Raw genomic sequence first — 9,692 nt, 5'->3', positions numbered from 1 at the left:
AATTTTACAAATTCAACTATTTGGTTGAAAGTTCAACTCTTTGGTTGAAAACTCATATTTTTCGCTTAAAAAATTCAAATTTTTGTAGATAATTTGTCTTTTTGACTTTAAAATTAAATAATTTCGTTGAAAATTCATATATTTTGTTTAAAATATGTCTGTTTTGTAGATCATTAATTTTCTTGGTCGAAAATTCATCTTATTGTTTGACAATTCAACAACTTTGTTGAAAATTCATTTTCCCTGTTAAAAATTATTTATCTTTATTTGAAAATGTAACTATTATATGATTGATTAAAAATTAATCGTATATATTGGTTAAGTAGAAAAATCTATTTTTTTATAAAAAACATTAATCTTCTCGGTCGAAAATTCACATTATCCCTTGGAAATTTAACAATTTTGTTGAAAATTCGTTTTTTTTTGTTCAATTCAATTTTTTATCTCAGTTTTTATCTGGAATTTGAACTACTCTATTTTTGGTTGAAATTTTACCCTGTACATTGTATTATTTAAAACATGAATTATTTGATAGAAAATTAATTTATTTGTTTTCGATTATGATTTTTTTTAATTGAAAGAATTTTTAAATAAAACTGTTTAAACTGAATTTAAGGTATTAAAAATGGAAAAATAATTGATTTTACAAGATTATTCTGAATTCGTTGAAAATTAAAGAATTAATAGATATTAGTTTTTTAAATTATTTTCAATGATGACTTCAAATATTATTTCAGCCTAAAAAAATTTTATTTTTAACCCATTCAATTTGAAATTTTTTAATTAAAAAAAAACAAATTTCGTTAATTATTAGAAATATTTGACCGTTCATTTAAAACAACTATTAAAAACTAAAAAAATTTGAACAGAATGGTTCAAAATAGAAAACCTTGAATTCTTAAAATTGTAATGAGGTCAATTTTAACTTTGAACTCTACAATTTTAAATTAAAAAAAGATTCAAAATTAATTTAAAACTTGAAATTATTTCAAATAATTTCAAAGACGATGTAGATTTTTGCAGATTAAAAAAAAATTAAGCTTTTTGAGATTTCTAAAATATTTAAAAAGAATAAAAAAATGGTTGTGATTGTTAAGAAAATTGAAAATAATTTTTTATTTTGAAAAATTAATTTTAAGTGAGTATTTGAAAATACTTTTAAAATTAAGAAAAAAAAAGAATCAGGACGATTTGAAGGCAATTTTTTTATTTTGCAGTTTTTTTAGTGTTAGGAAAAAATCTAATTAACAAAATATATCAATTTTAAATCCAAAAGTTTACTTTTTAACAAAATAAATTAATTTTCTATCAAATAACTGGTGTTTTAACTAATACAATGTACAGGATAAAGTTTCAACCAAAAATGGAATAGTTCAATTTCCACATAAAAGCGATTAATTTTTAATCAATTCTAGAATAGTTACATTTTCAGATGAAGAAAAATCATTTTTAACAGTAAAAATGAGTTAAACTTTCAATTAAATAGTTGAGTTTTCAACCATAATTTAAAAACGTTGTTAAAAAAAGCGTATTTTTATGTTGCAAAGTAGTTCAACTCTTAATGAAATAATCGACTTTTAAACCCAAGAAGATGTACAGTTGATATTTCAACCAAACAATTGCATTTTTGACCAAAAATGAGACCTTTTCAACCAAAAACATTTAATTTCTATCAAACAACGTCAATTTTCAACAAAATACATGAACTTTCAACGAAATTATTTAATTTCAAAGTCAAAAAGAGTATTATCTACAAAAAAAGCTGAATTTTTAACCCAAAAATATGATTTTCCAACCAAAATTTTAGTTTTCGACCAAATAGTTTAACTTTCTATGAAATTGTTGACTTTTAACGCCCAAAATATGCATTTTTTACAAAACAGTAAAATTTTTAAGAAAAAAGTTCATTTGAAAGCAAATAGTTAAATTTTCAACTATAATTATGAATCCTTAATAAGAAAAAATTAATTTTCTTACTAAGTAGTTCAACTTTAAGTGAATAATCGAATTTTTCACCCAAAAATTATGATTTTAATTTTTAACATTATAGTTGCATTGACAACAAAACGACTTTGCAGCCAAAAAATATTTACAGTTGACATTTCAACCGAAAATTTTAATTTTTAACCAAAAAGTATAAATTTTGCATAAAAAAAATTTAATTTCTACAAAGAAAGATGAATTTTTAACAAAATACATGATTTTATTAACCAAAAATAGTACAGATTAATTGTTAGTCTCAAACATGTATTTTTACAACACATAAAACATATTTACATCAGAATAGTTATTAAATAAAAAAATAAATAAATTTTAAGAAAGTAGTTGAACTTTTGATAGAAAAGAGGACTTTTTTTACAAAATAGTTACATTTTCAACAAAATAATTAAGTTTTCAACCAAATAATTAAGTTTTATCCAAACGAGATTTTGAGAAAATTTGTGAATATTTGAATTTAAATAACTGATAAAATGATAACGTGAATTATCAAACAATTGTCCAAGTTTTTCTTTAGCATGTAATATTGTTTAAACTAAAAACAAAAAGGTAAATATTTGTATTATAAATCTATCCGTGTAGCTATCCATAAATATTTATATCAATGATTTAAAAGAAAAACACTTTAAAAAAATATGTGGATAATTTCTTGAAAACTCGCCTTGTCGTTTTCTTAAAAAGATGTAGTAATTATTTATTTTGTAAAATATAAGGAAAAATCTTTATAAAAATATATAATTTTTTGAGAATTGGTTATGTTTTAAAAATTTATATCATGTAACTATTATTACTATGAAATTAGAATTTAAAAAATGTTAATTACACCTGTTAGGTGTAATTTAAAGTGTTTTTCTTTTAAATTATTGATGTAAATATTTATAGATAGGTAACACGGATAGATTTATAATACAAATATTTACCTTTTTGTTTTTAGTTTAAACGATATCACACATTAGAGAAAAACTTGGACAATTTTTCGATAATTTACGTTATCATTTTATCAGTTATTAAAATTCAAATATTCACAACATTGTCAAAATCTCGTTTGGATAAAAACTTAATTATTTTGTTCAAAATGTAACTATTTTGTAAAAAAAGTCCTCTTTTCTATCAAAAGTTCAACTACTTTCTTAAAATTTATTTATTTTTTTATTTAATAACTATGCTGATAAAAATATGTTTTATGTGTTGTAAAAATACATGTTTGAAACTGAAAATTAATCTATACCATTTTTGGTTGAAAAATCATGTATTTCGTTGAAAATTTGTCTTTCTTTGTAGAAATTAAATTTTCACTTAAAGTTGAACTACTTAATAACAAAATTAATTTTTTCTTATTAAGGATTCATAATTATAGTTGAAAATTTAACTATTTGCCTTCAAATGAACTTTTTTTGTTATAAATATTACTGTTTTGTAAAAAATGCATATTTTGGGCGTCAAAAGTCAACAATTTGATATAAAGTTAAACTATTTGGTCGAAAACTAAAATTTTGGTTGGAAAATCATATTTTTGAGTTAAAAAATCAGCTTTTTTTGTAGAGAATACTCTTTTTGACTTTGAAATTAAATAATTTAATTGAAAGTTCATGTATTTTGTTGGATTGATTAAAAATTAATCGCTTTTATGTGGAAATTGAACTATTCCATTTTTGGTTGAAACTTTATCCTGTATATTGTATTAGTTAAAACACCAATTATTTGATAGAAAATTAATTTATTTTGTTAAAAAGTAAACTTTTGGGTTGAAAATTGATATATTTTGTTAATTAGATTTTTTCCCTAGCATTAAAAAAACTGCAAAATAAAAAAATTGCCTTAAAATCGTCCTGATTCTTTTTTTTTTAATTTTTGAAATGTTTTCAAATACTCACTTAAAATTAATTTTTCAAAATAAAAAATCAAGGGAAAATGTGAATTTACGACCAAGAAGATTAATGTTTAAAAAAAAAGAATTTTCAACTTAACCAATATATACGATTATGTTTTAATCAATCATATAATAGTTACATTTTCAGACAAAGATAAATCATTTTTAGCAGGAAAACGAATTTTCAACAAAGTTGTTGAATTGTCAACCAATAAGATGAATTTTCGACCAAGAAAATTAATGATCTACAAAACAGACAAATTTTAAACAAAATAGATGAATTTTCAACGAAATTATTTAGTTTTAAAGTCAAAAAGACAAATTATTTACAAAAAGTTGAATTTTTTAAGCGAAAAATATGAGTTTTCAATCAAAGAGTTGAACTTTCAACCAAATAGTTAAATTTGTTAAATTTTCAGTTTTAAAAATGTATTTTTAACGAAAGAGATGAACCTTCAAAGAAATTTTAACAAACTAGTTGAACTTTTGATAGAAAAGAGGCCTTTCTTTTACAAAATAGTTACACTTTGAACAAAATAATTTATTTTTCAACTAAATCCAGTGTTGTAATCCCTTCAATGAAAAAACGCACTCTTTAAAAAGTCAAAGGACAAATTTACGCCACCCGTCAAAATTGATCTTAGAGAAATTACAATTTTTAAGATCAAGCGATGTTTTGTGTGCACCATGTAGAAAAAAAATCGGGAATTAGTGCGTTAGAGAAACGAGTGAGTACTTGTTTATTATTTGGTCAAATTTTCTCCAAATCACGTTATTTTTTTATGTATGTGATTAATTTATTCAGACACAATAAAAACGTCAAATGACTTCAACTCTAACCCTGAGAATGCAAGTGACTCTGACCCTGACATCTCAGATGACGACATTTTTTCGCTTTCCGATTCTGAATCCAAAGTAAGTTGATCTTTTGGAAATTTTTCATTAATTATCAATGTTTTTTACATTTAAATATTTGTGTCATGTTTACTCATTGTAGGATGAATATGAACATAGTCCTCAGTTTTTTTCTGAATTGAAAGCAAAGTTTCATGACCCAAATAAAAGCCAGCAAGAGAAAATTCAAATATTGACAGTTTTGGGAAGAAAATGGTCTGTCCGTAAGACAGCTAAATTAATGAATACTTCGCGTTACTCCATACGCAAAGCTCGAGAGTTTACTCTGAGGTAGGGGATTTTTTCAACACCTCCCAACAGAGCTGGTTAGCAGTATTTCGAATTTTGAAGTCATTTATCATTAATTAATTTTAATAGTTGTTTGCTGTATAGAAATTTAACGTAAGCCATGTTGAAAATTTTTTTAATTCAAATTTATCGGTTTATTTAATTGCAGGTAAAGTTATTTCTGCCGAAACAGAAACTAAAATTAAGGAGTTTTATGAATACGACAATGTTAGTTCTCCAATGCCTGGGCAAAAAGATACAAAATCGGTGAACATAAATGGGAAATCCGTTGTTTTCCAAAAACGTTTAATATTGGGAAACTTGAAAGAAATATACTTGAAATTCATCAAGGAAAATACTAATGTGAAAGTTGGCTTGAGTAAATTCTGCTCACTCAGGCCAGAGAATTGTATTTTGACTGGTTCAGGCGGAACACATATTGTTTGCGTTTGTCCCACCCATAAAAATATGAAGCTAATGGCATCAAGTAAACAGCGTAGAAAAAGTTATTTGATAAAATTCAATATTATTTAACGCAATTATTGAGTTAAGTTAAATGATCGTAAAACAAATCAGTAAACTCCAATTTTTAAATTTGTTTATTAAGTTTTTCATTATTTTCGCCTGGCTTTTTCCATTTTAAAAACATCAACAATTCTAAGACACAATTAAATATTTAGTTATACTTCACAGTAATATTGCAAAGATAGTAGCATAATAATTCCTTCTTACACAGGAAGTCACATCGTGGATTTGATGAAAAAAGAAAACCATCCTGTAAGCCACTATCAAGATATTTTGTTGCTTTCACTTTGCCGCAATCCGACAGAGAAATGTTTTTTTGGATAATGTCAAGAATGCCCCACATTCCAAATTTTGTCCAATATTTTGTCGACAATTTTTTATAAAAGTAACGTTCCGCAGATAAATTACAAACAGTGGTTTTCACAACCTAGAACAACTAAACAATCTTTAACAGTTTCAACCGAACAATTCATTCAAAACTTTTGCGAATCCGGTAAAGCATTCCTTATTCATTCTTTTAAAGCGAATGAACAGGCAACTTGTTACAAAAATGTAAAAAAAAATTTGCAAGATGAGCAATGTCTTGTAATTTGTGATTTTGCGGAAAATTATGCGTTTGTTATCCAAAATGATATCCCTGGTGTTCATTGGAATAACGACCAGGCAACAATTTTCCCAATAGTTTTTTATTTCAAAAATGATGGTTCAATTCAGCACAAGACTTTGGTTTTTATTCCGGACTGTAAAAACACGACTCAGTTGCAGTTTACGTATTTTTACAAGAATTTAACAAGTTTCTTTCGAACTTCTATCCAAATCTGAGTGAATGCATTTATTTTTCGGATGGAGCGCCCCAGCAATTCAAAAATGCGATACATTTTTCAAGTATTTATCACCATAAGCAAGATTTCGGTCACTCTGAAAAGAAAAGCACTAAGAGCAAGTCTACAAATGAGTACAGATAGTCAAATAAGTTCGGCAATGGAATTGTATGAATGGGTAAAGAATGACGGGTGTTTTTCTAATATATCGGTGATTTACAAAAATGAACGAGATTATGAAGCAGCTGCTGAATTTTTAAAAGTTCGATTTAAACATCTCATAACAGTAAAGGGGACACAAAAGTTACATTGCATCGAATCCGTGCAAAATCACCAATTAAAAGTGAAAAAAACTATAGCTGACTCTCATTCAAGGTTGATTGACTGGAAGCCTTTGGGAAAATCTCCACGATTAGGTAAGTTAACGAACTCGATTTTACATGCTCTTGGTAGACTGGGTAAGACGATGCAGCAGCTCGCGCTCAAAGTAACACGGCTCTACATTATTTGTTATATCTCAAAAACTTATTGACGATCCACTCTGAAATTTTTGTGAGATACTCTCTGAAGTATATTGCAAAATTACATAGGAAAAAATTTCATTTCGGAGATACCTTTTTCTTGTGAATGCAATTTGTTTAACATTTTTGCATATTTCCCGGATAAATAAATAACTAATATTTTTCGCATATTGCACAGTCAAAGTATGAACAATTATAAACTGCATTATAAAACATCCAGATTCTAATGAATAAATAATTGTTACCTTTGAGCATTTCAGGAAAGTGATCTTCATTAGATTCTGAAAGTTCAAATAATGATAACTTGTGAATTTCAGATATCATATTGAAAAGAAAAAATACGTGTCTTCTATTTTTGTGTTAAAATCAAGAAAAATATAAATTGGAGTGAATTTAAATTTTAGTAGTAAATCTGACATGGAATGACCCATATATATATACATACATACAATAGCATAGATATTTATATCATTTATATTTTATACTTGAAATAACGTAACCTCAAAATATACGCATATAAAGAGGCGCGCGAAGTATTCAAATCATGAGAATCGCCAGCATCGAAATCTGGAAATATTAAAATCCCATTCTCTTCATTTTATTTCAAAGCAGTTAGCAGATAGAGATATAAATAGAATCACCGAAGTGTTCTGACCGGCAATCGTGCACCTTCGAGTTTTCACATTCGAAAGAGGTGAAATTGGTTGCGCGCGCAACCCAGTCATGTACATCGTCTCCTACTATATTGCACACGGACAAGACCTGTGATAGTATTGGAGTGAACGTCGTTTCAAATCTGGGATCACTGAGCAGCACCCGCCGTTTGAAGCGTAATCTGCAGCACAGCCTGCCTAGCTTCACACTCCTCTGCCTGCAGAGCGGCCAGCAACAAAATCCAGCAAGAAATCCAGCAAAAAAAAGCACCGTGTGCGGCGGGCTTCAATTCGAAGATAAGGAGAGGACTAGGGTGTTTTGGGGCGTGGAGAGGTGGGAGGGAGGAAGGATTGAAAGTAGAGTAGGATCCTTGAAGAAGGTTACAATTTTGATTGTTTGCAGAGTCTTGTTGGTAAGGGGAAGCAGAGGGGCTTCCTTTGTTAAATGTCCCTGAAGGGCGTAGGGCAAAGCCGTTGGGGAGGGAGCTTGACATCCTTGTGTTATACAGGGATGAGAAGGAAGGGTTCGGAGTTGAATCCCTGTGACGGTTGGCGGTCTATACGACGAAGATCTACAATTTTAATCGATTTCGTGTTTCTGAGGATATCTAGATTGTCTTTTATCTCATTTTCCGACAAATCAAAAGGGATACCGCTGATGACACTCTGGCAGGTGACAAAATATGATGAGATGGATGCCGTTAATTCCATGTTCTTGAAGGATTTGTCAGTTAGGATTATATTGGCTTCGCGGACTGATTTTACCATAATTGACAGTTAGCAAGGCATTCTACAACCACCTTACACGGACTCCGCTCAGTTTCTTCATAACGATATTCGAGAATAGGCTAGGCGCGGGAACAGTTGCTCAATGTCTGTTATCTGTTGCTAGTTTGCGTTTGTTCGTTGTCGTAAGTTTCTGTTCCGATGATCATGTCAGTACTGTTAAGGTCAGAGTGGTCCATAAGTTCAGAGTCTTCATTGTCCTTCAGGAGAGGTTGAGAAAGAGCGTTCGTAATGTCACTGTCCTTTGTCTTGTGTCGTTGCGCTCTCCTCAGCGTGAGAAGGCATTCGGCGCATTAGAAACATCTGAGGTTGGTTTGCTGTGGGGGTCAGTGTTTTGAGTACTCACCAGGGGGTCTGGTGGGTCCTTGCTTGAGGCTATGCCTCCGTCTAGAGATGTTCCCGCGCAAAGATGTAAGCCCGCATTCGGCGCGCCGGCTACCTTAAAGGTTAAGCTGTTTAAAAGCAGAGCTTTTTTGAGCATCCAGACTAAGAACAATAATAACAGATGGCTTGTTGATAAGAATCAAGAATCCGAACTCCCGTGGCGATTTCACACTCAATAAGAGAAGGCGCCGCACTCGGAAAACTCACTTCGTACTAAAAAGACATCCACTCTCTAACCTTGTCACAGTCGGAATCCTATTGTTCTCATGATTTGCGCCCATGATTTACGCATGCGCGCATCTAATATCGGGCTACTAGAGGTGGCATCCGATAAGTCCGCAATTCCTGGAATTTTCAGCCCCGAAGTTGGAAAGTTATTGGACTTGTACATTAAGAGTATTATTAGGTTAGAGTATTTTAAAATGAAAACATACCTTACGCATATTCTTTCAAAATTGTATGAAACATTTAGATTATGTAACGTTAAAATGGTGCAATCCTTAATTCTAATCTCTACCGTTACTATCTCCATAAACAGTGAATAGAAAAAGGATTTATATCCACATATCTTTAAATAATTGTAAATATTACCGAATAAAATACAATCATTTTTCGACTTACCTATGCATTGTTTTAGTAAAAGTTAATCTCTACACTAAGAATACACCCAAATACTAGACTGTTCTACTACATGGCATATAAATATCTTAAAAACTTAAGGTCTAATAAATAAGCTATCTAATTAACCACTGGAAAACATCTAATGTATGATTTTGGGTGATTCTTGAACTTTCTAAACAAATGCAAAATAGCAGAGTACAGGCCTTAAAATTTCTACTTTCATTTTTTCCAAAGGGGGAGGGTCGGTAAGGCCGGTTTTTGGCCTAATTTATTTTTGGATCAAAAAATCTGAAAAAATCATGGTAGTATCTTATAAGTATCCCGAGTCGAT

At 29.1% G+C, this 9,692-nt stretch overlaps 1 protein-coding gene across 1 annotated transcript in view; it reads right to left on the bottom strand.

Annotated features, from left to right (window-relative positions):
* Positions 1-9,692, bottom strand: part of LOC117173834 (odorant receptor 82a-like) — a 132,943-nt gene that overhangs the window by 115,916 nt on the left and 7,335 nt on the right. The window lies entirely within an intron of this gene.

Source organism: Belonocnema kinseyi, chromosome 5, assembly GCF_010883055.1.
Source record: "Belonocnema kinseyi isolate 2016_QV_RU_SX_M_011 chromosome 5, B_treatae_v1, whole genome shotgun sequence".
Classification (NCBI taxonomy): Eukaryota; Metazoa; Arthropoda; class Insecta; order Hymenoptera; family Cynipidae; genus Belonocnema; species Belonocnema kinseyi.
This window is presented reverse-complemented; position numbering and strand designations above follow the sequence as displayed.